Source organism: Hyperolius riggenbachi, chromosome 3 (genome assembly GCF_040937935.1).
Source record: "Hyperolius riggenbachi isolate aHypRig1 chromosome 3, aHypRig1.pri, whole genome shotgun sequence".
NCBI classification, from domain to species: domain Eukaryota; kingdom Metazoa; phylum Chordata; class Amphibia; order Anura; family Hyperoliidae; genus Hyperolius; species Hyperolius riggenbachi.
Genome location: NC_090648.1, coordinates 132,184,709 through 132,197,097, shown reverse-complemented (window position 1 = coordinate 132,197,097; position 12,389 = coordinate 132,184,709). Strand labels below are relative to the sequence as shown.

General features: G+C 39.1%; 1 protein-coding gene across 1 annotated transcript in view; it reads right to left on the bottom strand.

Moving 5' to 3' along the window:
* Positions 1-12,389, bottom strand: part of UNC5D (unc-5 netrin receptor D) — an 868,705-nt gene that overhangs the window by 505,481 nt on the left and 350,835 nt on the right. The window lies entirely within an intron of this gene.

Here is a 12,389-nt window from a genome sequence, read left to right as displayed (position 1 = left end):
ATTGGAATTTTCATTGCTATGTCTAGTTTCTTGGCTGGAACAGAGCTCCAAGTCAAAAGTCAACGTCACTACTCCATTTAGGACTAAGAAGTCCAACAACCTCCTGAACATACAGGAAAAGAGTTCAAATTTAACAAAGATAATTGTGAGCTTCTTTTTCTTTTCTGTGGTTGAGCAGAGGTGTTGGCTTTAACTAACTCCCGACCACCTAACGTCGATCAGCGGTGGGAGTGTGGCAGACACAGGACCACCTAACACAGATTGGCATCATTGCGATCCTTGCAGGATTAGCAGGGAATGAGTAATGTTCCCTGCAGGGGAGTGCATGTTCCCTGCGGCGGACACAGGAGGCTGCCACGATCACCTCCTGCCAACACTGCAATCTAGCACAGTGCTGTACAGAGGCCATCCATGTCACTAACTTTCCCTCTGATGGACTCACAATCTAATGCCATGCATAGGCTGATGCATAATGTATTGTATGTATTGCAGTCTAGGGACAATTTAAAGGGGAAGGGGGGGGGTAATAGAAATAGGGATTTAAAAAATATATATAACCTTTCACTAATAAAAAGGAGGTAAAATTCAATTCAGTGCTAAGTTATATGACTGCGCAATAAAACGTTCAGTGCTGAATTGTATAAAATTGCCTGGTCACTGGGGGTGTGTAAACCTGTGATCCTTATGATGTTAAAGTAGCAGAGTCAGGCATACTATCCCAAGAAAAAAAAAACACATATATAGTATAAGTAGATAAATACTTGTTCTACTTACATAACATTTGTATTGTACTGTCCATGTTTTGATTTCAGTAAATTTTATAAAGTAAATACAGAGAAAAATGTTTCAAACATTTCCATTTTTACTGCCTCTGACTGAAGCCAATCCTGATGTCTTTTCCTCCCTTTCTCTTTTTTATTCCTAGAAGCTGCACTGTTATATCTAGCTTGCTTGGTAAACATGCGAGCACAGCATAGATTGGATTTCTGCAGCTTCTCTCTCAGCCTTGTGCCACACTGAACTACCCTCAGCCAATCAGTGAGGAACAGGAATGTGGGAGGAGACATAACAAGCTTCCTTCTCATTGGCAATGTATCAAATAAAGCCAGGCTCATTGAGATAAGATTTGTTACAGTAAAAACAATTAGGCTTATATTGAAATGCTTGAAATGGAGTGTCAGGTTGCAGGCTACATAATAAACACAGAGCCGTGGGTAAATGGAATTTGACTTTTTTTGGCTGACAATCCCGCTTTAAAACTGCAACAATGCTAACAAGTTAAAGCTCAGAATAACTTTCAGTGAGTGCCATTTTCCGCTTTTAGGTTATAAGAACTGGACGGCTCATAAATCCCATTGGTTGTTTCTTTCTAGTACCTGAAAAACTTTGATGGGGCCCCTCCAGTGTTCACACTTGTTCCCTTAGCTCCTCCCTCACAGCCTGACAGGTCATCTGCCAGGGACATATCACAAGTGTGGCCATTATAATCCCCATAGCCTGGAACAAGTGTGGCCATAACACCTGATCTACGTAGGCCTCGTATTTGCCTCTGCCTTAAAGCTCTGAGTTTCCTGCAGTTGCAGGGACTGATCCACAAAATGACACTATAAAGTAATTTTTAGATAACCATTTTGGCTGCAGTCAACCTTATTCCTGTGACCGTCACCTTCAAATCTGGGAAAATGACAAAAAACTGATTCCGATTGTGTCCCACAGCTAATTTGGGTCAGGAAGACTTGCAGACAATGATATCTGAAGTTCAAGAAACGAGGATCATGTAGCCCACAGCGTAGCCCAGATAACCCGCTTGTAGCTGCAGTATTGTACAGGTACCATTCTACAAGTCTATGCATTATTCACAGTGATCATTGCCATGTTGCTCTTCCATCCTGTAATGTTCTGAAAAGCAAAACACAAATACTTTAAATATTCATTTGAGAAGTTTAGATGGCAACACTGAACTCCTGGTAAGACAAGCTAGCTTATGTAAGCAAGGCCTAGCTCCGCATGTCCTGGAGGTGTGTAACAGCAATAGAAAGCTTATACACTCTGTTTAGTCTTAGTGATTCATCTGCGCAGAGAACAACATCTCACTTGAAATGTGCTTTACTCATCCATTTACAAGAAGCAATTATTGTATGCATGTTGGGAGAACTAAAATATTGAACATGCTTATTCCCAGGATACATTTGTGAAAACTGCCTGCAGTGACCCCATACGCGACTACTATTTATATGATGGCGAGAAGCTCTGTGACCCACCATGAACTCCTGTGGGCTCCTCAGCCTCAATTAAACTGCTTCTAATAGAAAAACAACATTCGCTGTGGCCTTTAGACATTTTGTGCTCGTTTTGGTTTTAGTTCATTTGCTATTTACAAACGGGTGTCTTATCTTATGATTCATTTGGATTGAAACTTTGTTTTTCCGCAAGTAAATATTTAATGCAGCCATGTTACACGGTTGGCAGCGCATGATGAGAAACCCGGCATATCTCCAGTAGGAATCTTCCATGCAATGCTATAGATAAATGTCTTTCCATTGCTTTGGGGCTCCATACCTTTGTAATAGATAGTGATGATTATAAAGTGCTAATTATGATTTTGCAAAAGTTTGCATAGTTTTCTTAATTACAATAACAACCGTAATGGAAAAATTGTAATCACAAAACAATTACACACAATGTTGCATAATTATGACCATACACAACATTTTTGTAAATACTATCATTTTTGTAATTACAATCAGTTTTGTGATGAAAATTTCATGAGTACAAAAATTTTATAAATATATTTTACTATGAATTAGCTGACCCGTGGCGTAGCATACACCGCATCATTACAAAGACAGGGCAAGGGGGTATTGGGCACAGCTGGGTCCCCCATCAGCGCTCCCCCGTCCCTGGTCCTAGATTGTTCGCCGCCCCCCCCCCCCCCCCCCCAGCCGTGGGTAGGGGTCCGCCGAGCTGGAGGGGGTAGCGGGCAGGAAGGGGGTATTGGGCACAACGGCGGAGAGGGGGGTCAGACCCCCCTCCCTCACCTGGGTCCCCCATCTGCGCTCCCCACTCCAGCTTAACTTCAGCAGCAGCCGCCGCTATTAGTAAGAGGCAGCGGGCGGGGATGACTCACCTCATCCGCGTTCCAGCGTGGACCGGCTCTGGGGGCAGGGTGCTACTTCTTCTTGCTTGAAGGTTGAGGCACGTAGACTATTATATATATCGATTTTTGTGTAAAACACAAAATTACGATTTTGTGTTACATGTAATTTCATTTAATGTTCTTGTTTTATGAAAAATTAGGAGTAATATGAAATTAAACATTAAATTACTATTTAACATGAAATTACGACATGAAATTACAGATTTACAAATTACAAATTTGCTCATAATTACGAATTACCATTTTATTTTGTAATTACACATTTTATGTCGTGATTACGAAAATGGGAAATTTTGACTCATCACTAGTATTAGGCCCCTTACAAATTATGCTGTATTGCTGAATTTAGTATGTTTTTCCGTTTGCTGATAACTGTAACATTTTTACATTTTTTTTCATAGCTAACAAGCTATTTCCATGTGACAGGTTTATGATAGTCTATTAGCTTTAATGATTTTATGTATCTATAGACACATATTAGTACACTTATGTACTATGCTATGCTTAACATAATGTAACATATTTTGCATATTGTACATTTTCCCCAATGTACAGCCCCTTTAATGTAGTGTAATTACCATGCTGTAATATGTAATTATGTATAATCCTGTAATATGTAAACCCCTTTAATAAACAGCATCATTCTAAGAAAAAGTACTTGTCTTAAAAAGAAAAGTGTCTTCTCAGACCTCCTCCAGGCTCACTGATTCAGCTTAGAGTTCAATAGTATGAATTAAAGCGTTTTAAAACCCGGACACAATATTCAATAAAAACATGTTTTCCTACTTTTTATATGCCATACGGTTATCATATTTGCATTTGTGCATAAGTATTATTATTCATTTATAAGTTATAGCTTCCCAAAAGTACATTTTTTTTGCTTTATGAGCTGACTTTGCATGTTATTAATAACTGCTTTTATTCATTCAGGCAGACATGGTTTGACTCTCTCTCTGTGTACGGGAGCTCCTGCACAGTCAGAAAATGTGTCACATTCCACACTTGATACATTTAAGTAAACACAATATTACATTGTTTAACTTTCAGAAGCGGCCAGCTCTGCAGGCATTGAAGCTTCTAAAGCCTGTGTTAACCCTTTGAATGATGTTCTAGTAAAAAAAAAAAATGCTGGTTGCAAATAATATACTGTGAATAATCTATGAGAGCAAAGAAGAAATTCTGGGTTATATTCCACTTTAAATAAAGTTGTGATTCTAGAACCCCAATCACAAGCTCCCCAAATGATGGGTTTTCTCGGCATTTGTCTCTTCTGCGATGTTCTCATTGCGGAAACAATTGCTTTTAAACACTGCTTGCTCTAAGCAGGCATTAAATGCCCCTTAATTACAACTATTTAACCAATCAAATGTTTCCATTTCAAAGACCATTAGCTTTCTATTAAGACATTAAACAATTTAGTCAAATGCTCCTAACAGAAAAAAAATCACTGTGGGATTGCTTTAAGGTTTATCTCTGATGTCACGTCTGTTTCTTAAATGCTGCTCTTATTTACTGATGCGCTGTTGTTTTGGCAATTTGTACTGTTGGCAGATATCATGGGCTTTCCGTCAGACACAGGATGAGTAATCTTAGCAGATAAGAGCGTCTGTCTGCAAATGAGTCCGTGCTTCAGCGCATATGCACACCAAGGTGAATGAAATCAATGGATTCTGGATAGGATGTAAGCTGCCACAAACCCCATATGCATTTGTTACACTTTCTGGAGTAATGCTGGGGATTTGCTGCACTTTATTATAGTGCAGTAAAGTTCAAGGAAAATGCAGTCTGTGCAAAGGTCTAAATCTTTAAAACTGGAAAAATTCCACCACACCTGTTTATAAGGTAACTATCAAGTCCTTGGATACTATACTACATGTTGAGTTACCTTGTATATCAATAACGTCTGCTTGTGTGGTGTTAATCCTATTTACTGTCAATAAAGACGTTATCTGCATGTCTGACTTTTAGCCGGCTTCAGAACTAACAATGATGAAGACTGTCCCTAAGGTTCAAGTAGAGACCCCCGTTGGGCAGAAAAAGAAGGTCATCAACATTAATTCAACATTAATGTATTTATTAATCAGCTCATATATTGAATCAGTGATGGCCACCTGTATATTCATCAAGCCAGGATTTTTTAAAGGTTCAAGCTCATCTTGTCCAGTCTTAGCCACAAAACACCAGAGGGCATGATTTGTGCATGGAGGAAAAGAGGTTTAGAAAGGGGTCCTGCACAGTAACAGCTCTAAAATGTGGAATATCTTACAACAGGAAGTAGTTATAGTAAATTATATAATTGCACAAGGGCTCGGATACTTTCCATATGTTGAAGGGTAGTCACTGCTATAATTACTAGGTGTAGGAAGCTCATGTCTTGATCCAATCAGGGACATGGCTTATGCCTTAGTCTCAGGAGTTTAAACGTACCAGACATGGGCTTTTTTAACACAGCTAACTATATACCTATGTGTAAAGTTGTCTATGGAACATAAATACACTAGTTGTTATCCAGTCCAACAGTTTTTAGTCATACAGTATTTGATGACATTCAGATGTGTGTAAATATACTCAGTCTCTGTCCAACCTTCAGACCCCCATCCTGCTGGGAAGAAATTGTGTATAACTGAGATGTACCTTTCTGGCGGATAACTATTACAATCTATATGCCACGGCACATGTAACGTTCTAATTTCAGAAGAGTCTGCATTATTTTCTCTTATAGACTATGAAAGGGGAAAGAAACAATGTATGTTAATTTTCTACAAAAAAAGATTGATGAAATGGGCATGGCATGTCCAACCACCATTACAGTAGGCAGATTAAATGCTGGTCTCTTCCGCCACTTTCAATAGTTTTAGATCTATGGTGCCAATATTTTATTTGGAAATAAAGGTGCATTTTTTCAGCTTTACGTCCATCACTATTTACAAGCTTATAATTTAAAAAAATGGTCGTAATATACCCTCTTCACATGCATATTTAAAAAGTTCAGACCATTAGGTAACTATTTATGTTTTTTTTTTTTTTTAATAAATATTAATTTTATTTGGTTAATTTTTGGTGTGGGAAACAGACAGTTAATTTTAAATGTAATAATGTGTGTTTGTTGTACTAAAAAATGTATGTAGATGTAGTTTACTATTTGTGTACTACAGTGAGTTTGTTTTTTTTTCCAATCCTCCTAGCTTCCCGGAAGCATATAGAGGACGGAAACTTTTTTTTTTTCAGAAAGACCGCAGCCTCTGATGAGAAGCCATCGGTTTTTCTGCTGGATCCATAACCCTAACGCCTTCACAGTTGCCTTTCAAATGGTTGTTTGGCATTTTATTTTTAAATATTTGGGAAGGGTTATAAGGGAAATACAAGAGACATTTGGTAGGTGACTCTGAAAAAGTTGGAAGAATTCATATTTCAGAATTAAAAAGTGACTGAACTTTTCATATCACATTTTTGAGCTGTACATTTCCAAGCAGACTCTATTTTTTATGGCTACAATGACATACTTACTTATTAACACATTAGCAACTTCAGTAGAGTTATCTTATTTGAGATAAGTGCCCTGCTTTTGACTTCAGTTGGCAGAACTAGTTGTGCTGTAAATTCTTGAAATGCTTTGATCTCTTTCTACTAGCAAAAAAATATAGAAACTAAAAGCACAAGTACTCAGCTATTGTCTTACACTGCCCACTAGTGACAAGTGTCCGTAAATACATGTTACACCAGTACTAATTAGAAGCAGGGAAATGTAACAAATAAACAAAAAGTGCTCAAATAAATTGGTCTGAAGCACTTGCAAGCCTCTAAATAAATTGGCTGCTAGGGGTTAAAAATAAGAATCCAGGACAACAACGACTGCCATAACCTTTAGAATCAAAAGTTCATAGATTTTCCTTGATGTATGAAACAGCAATTATTGGAATACATTATGAAAAGAATATTTTTGAAACATTTAACTTGTGGAATCTCCTATAAGGAGGTGAGTACACCTTACTCTATTTTTAGTTCCAACATTGTTTTATCCTTTTGGCGCCTCTGTGTTTCTGATACAAGTATGAGACAGCATTGTGCCTTTCAGCCCCAGCTACAACATCGTCAGGGTAAGATAGCAATTAGCAAAGATCAATGGAACATGTGCCAGGATGTTGCTATATTATCTGGAAGCAATCTCTGGATGGTATGTAGAGCTGCTGGCATATAATACATTATAAGATATTTCATACAAATATGTGTTTATGTTTAAAGCAGCCTAGGAAACTAGAAGTTCATGTAGCACAAACTCCCTGTAAACATGAAGCTTATTATTTGTGGTCATCTTCCACAGCACTTTTTCATAGTGTACATACAGCAGTCATGTAACTTTCCTTCAGAGAATCTCACAATCCAATCCTTACCATAGTCAGTCGTTGTCTTACAAATGTATAGTAGTTTTATGCCAATTTAGGTGAATTGTTTCACTTGCCTGTATGTTTTCGGGATGTGTGAGAAAACTGAAGTATCCAGAGGAAACCCATGCAAACCCCATGCAGATAATATCCTGGTCCATATTTGACCTAGGGACCCTGGAGCTGCAGGTGGAGTGAACCACTATGCCACCATGGCGCCCATTGTGCTCTTTGGAATTTGTATTTTGGTAACACGTACCTGTGCCCTGTCATTTTAGTGATGGTTCCACTTTAATTAGAGATTACTTTTTTCCATTGTAAGTTTGCAATTAGTCACTATACAGTATCAACCACACTAATAATAGCAGCAATACCAACAACAACAACATTAAAAACAAAACAAAGTTGCAAATATATCCCATAAATTGAAGAGGTTGAGACCTGATCTCCTTTTCTCCTAAAACCTGCAGTGGCTTCTTGACTGAATATAAAAGCAGCTTCAATTGAAAACTTTTCAATGTAGAAGTGTATAGAAGCAGACAGGAACAATACTATGCAAGGGAGAATCTCAACAGCAGATTTAAACATCACATTTCCATTTCTTTTCCCCTTATAACTTTCTCGAGGAGCGATAAGTTTTCCCGCCTGAGCTGTGAAGTAGAAAAACCAGTGCCTCGCAAATAATGAATTGTTTTGGAACCGATAAATTGGTTTCCATGAAATAACAAGTGTATTGTGTTGAGACTGTGTTCTCTTGCATTATAAATGTTCTTAAAAGTTCACATCAACAAGTTAAATGTTCAAAGGGAAGCCAAATTGCTCTTCTAGAGCTGGAGCCGGGGCTTTTACTGAGGCTGAATAAATGACTGTCATGGTAATGATACAAAACCTGCATTTTTCCAAAGAGCCCATTAAGCTTTACCATCCATATCTCGGCAGCAGTGGCAGCTGCTTATACAGGGGAGACTCGTTCAGCTCATATCTTTATTTTCCTAGACTCGGCGAAGGGCTTGAAGCTAGTGTACACTAATAAATACATTAGAGTCTATGGAGTAGCGCAGCTTACCTAAACAAATCTACTCAATTACACTCCATCTGTTTCAGCCTCTTGCTAAACAGTATAATTACCCAAAGACTGCTCAATTATACAGCAGTATGTGTGTGTGTGTGTGTGTGTGTGTGTGTGTGTGTGTGTGTGTGTGTGTCCAGCATATGAGACCCATCCCACCTGCTGATCACCTGTTGTCTACAACAAACTCAACCATCGAAAACCATTCCTTCACCAAGGCATAGAAATGACTACCAAGACAGGTAATGTTTATCGTCTCTACCCGAGGCAAATACTATCTTGAAAATGGGACACAGAGTTGTGTTCCTTTGCCAATTACTTACCTCTGTGTCCTCTCTGTGCCATTATCTGTCCCCTCTGGCCTCTGCAGTGCTCCCCCAAAATGACATATAATCAGCTTGTCAGCATCTCGTAATAGGAAGGAGCATCATTTGTAGGAAGGGCACTCCTGCATTACGCCTATTTCTGCGTTAGGAACACCCCTTCCCAGCCTCCTGTACTAGCTTCTAAAGTTCTGGGTATCGTAGGAATGCCCTTTCAACACCTTTCTGTGTTGCTCCAAGGCTCTGAGCGTCTCAGCTCAGAAAGAGAACTTAGATACTGCTGCTAACTTCTAGGAGGAGGAACAAAAACTGTTGGATGGTAAGGAGGGCGCCATTTTATTCAGCAAAGAGAGCTGCTTCAGGTAGTATACAGTATACTTTTTCTCATGTTTTGTATATCACCTCAGGTGTCTTTAAGGGAAGATTGTCATCTTGACTAGAATTGCCCCAAGCTACATTTTTTTTAAAATTCTGCCACTGTGGGGCAACAGTTCTGTGAACAAGGTCACAACCGAACGTTACAAAAGGTATTTTTAAAATGAAACATTCAAGAAAAATGTTTAGACACCCTTTTATGAGTAAACTTAATGAGTACCTCAGGCCTATTAAACATATCTTCTAAACAGTAATAATCATTTTTAGCTTAAATAACTGTAAAATAAACACATTTGCTCAACCAGCATTCCCGCTATTTGATTCTGGCCATCATTCAGATGGCATAGGCAGAGCTGGTATATTGTGGATGGCTTGTAGGCATCTCCAATAGCACGAAGTCATGAAAAAAAAATAATAAGATCCAATTGGTGCAACTAGGCAGGAGAAGAAAGAGAGGAAGTATTGCCAAATCTCCCACAACCCCTTGTGATCTCAGCCTAGGCACTTTTTTTTCCATGGGGCGTGGCTGTACAGCATTTGACAGGGATGCATGCAGTACAAGTGAGAATTTTAGGGTACATCTTTTTCTGTTCATGTGTGAGCGAGCAGACACATCACTCATGGTTGCGCCTTCCAATGGTTGAATGTGTTCTGCACAGGTGCAGTAAGTTAGAACCCCTTTGGACACAGGAGCCAACCACATATTCGCATAGGAAGCCGTCAACCCGGCCAATCGGTGGCCACTATGGAGGGCACCACAGGAGACTGGCTGAGAGTGGAGCTGCGGCGAGGGACTTATAGGCTTTCAGGGGCTGGAGGAAGCCCCAGGTAAGTACATTTGCTATTATTTAATTTAGCTCATGTATGCTTTAAGTTGCACAGATTCAATGTGCAAAGCAGCCAACCTCTGATTAATTTTACCTTTTACAACTTGGATTTCTCCTCTGCAATTGGACATGATACTCTCTCTCTCTCACAATATGGCTCCAGTTTTGGCTCTGGCAATATTGAATTCTGACTTTAGAAACATGAGAATAATTTTAAAATTAGCATCACAGCCATTGCAATATGAGATTTATTTTGGCATTAGGAATATTTGTTCTATTTGTTCTGTGTTAACTGATGCTGTCAGCCATGTTCTTGCTAACACTAGAGGATTAAAATAATGAATTTGCTAGCCACAAAGGCTGTTTGTGACAAGGCTTTACATCTCTGTGGCTAGATAACCTTGCAATGCAATGAGCTTTGACTGGGTCCAGGTTACAGATCCCCTATATAAACATATTTGCTTCTCCTTTTAGAGCAGCTTCTCTGAGAGATAATGTGTCAAACTTCCACTTTGAACATTTCTGAGTCTGACACGTACTGATCTAAGAATGCAATAATTCTATTCATAACATCTAGGCTAATGGACAGTGTGGCAGCACAAATGATGAGAACAGTTCTAGGAATCCTCTTACAGAACCTTCATAGACATCTGCAGAAATCTCCCTATAGACTGTATCCGGTACATTAATCATTTGGAACACACACATCACATGTGTCCTATATGAGAATATGAGAATAATTTCATACCCTTATTCTGTGTACAGTTCGATGACCTTGTACAAGTTGCAGGTGGATGGACAGTAAATTACAACATTTGATTAAGGTCTTCTCCCCTCAGTTCCCTAAATCATTAACTTTTTACCATACTCTTAATCCCCATACACACGCTTAACAGCTGTATCTTGTATCTAGCGATTAGCAAGCGTTTTGGAAAAGTTGCACGACAAAACGTGCGTGTGGAGTGCAAACGACAAAATACAAAACTAGATAAGGAGCGTAAAATGACTGATAAGAAAAAGTTGCATCGTTCTGCAGAACGGTTTGATTTTGGAAACGACAGGCAGATTCCTATGCAAGATAACTGTGTGTACAAACGATCACACTTCAACAAAGGTGAACACGTCCGGAAGTTTTTCTGGTCCGTAGCAGACTTGCTTATGTCTGGGCGAACTACAATAGGTGTGTACAGTTGTTGAAAGAGATGTGCTGATTACTCCTTGTAGCTAGCAATATGCAGATTGTGCGTCTTGTATCTAGTCACTCGTTAAGTCGTGCAGTGTGTATGACAGTCGTATGCACGTCAAGACGTATTTTCCCGCAGCTCAAAATTGTTCAATTTTCTCTAGTTGTTTGTGTTAAGATACTTTGGTTGAAGGTGTGTATGGGGCTTTAGATCATCTCAGTTTCTAGCCACATTCTCTCTCTGGCTTCCCCACTCTGTCTATATCGATACTCCCATATGCAATGCAGCATGTCCAGGTTGGAGGTCACCGACCTCGATGACCAGGAAGAAGATTACCGTCATCAGTACGGGAGAATGGAGAGACGCCAGGACATGGGAGGTGTGGTAAGCATCCACACAACTCCCCATACGCACATTAGGTGTCCTTTTTAAAATCTATTTACCACAAATGTATCCTTTAAAGCATACCTGAACTAATAGGGATATGGAGGCTGGCATATTTATTTCCTTTTATACAATACAAATTGTGTGGCTCTCCTGCTGAGCCTCAGTCTCTAATACTCTTAGTCATAGAACCCGAACAAGCATGCAGATCAGATATTTCTGACTAGATTAGCCACATGCTTGTTTCAGGTGTGTGATGCTGACAATTCTGCAGCCAAAGAGATCAGCTGCATACTAGGCAACTAAAATTGTTTAAAAGGAGGTAAATATGGCAGCCCCTATATTTGTCTCGGTTCAGGCGTACTTTTAGCTTTCCAGAGACAAGTCATTTGATTTCATATGCAGGGGTTAAGTGATGGTCTACATTTGCAGCAGACCCAGGCATGGGAGTGATAGAGATTGACCAAACATGGTCAACACTTACTGTATAAAAGCAGTCAAAAGTAGAACCAAAACTCACAATTAATTAAAAATATTCTGTTACTCCAATCAATTATTTTACTAGACATTCCAGTGTGCCCATTACATCACAGAGATTATAATTTCCTGTCCAACTTTTCACTCTTTAAAAAGCATAATTAAAAATATGGCATTGCCCAGTTAACAAACTTGCAATAAAAGTCTATTG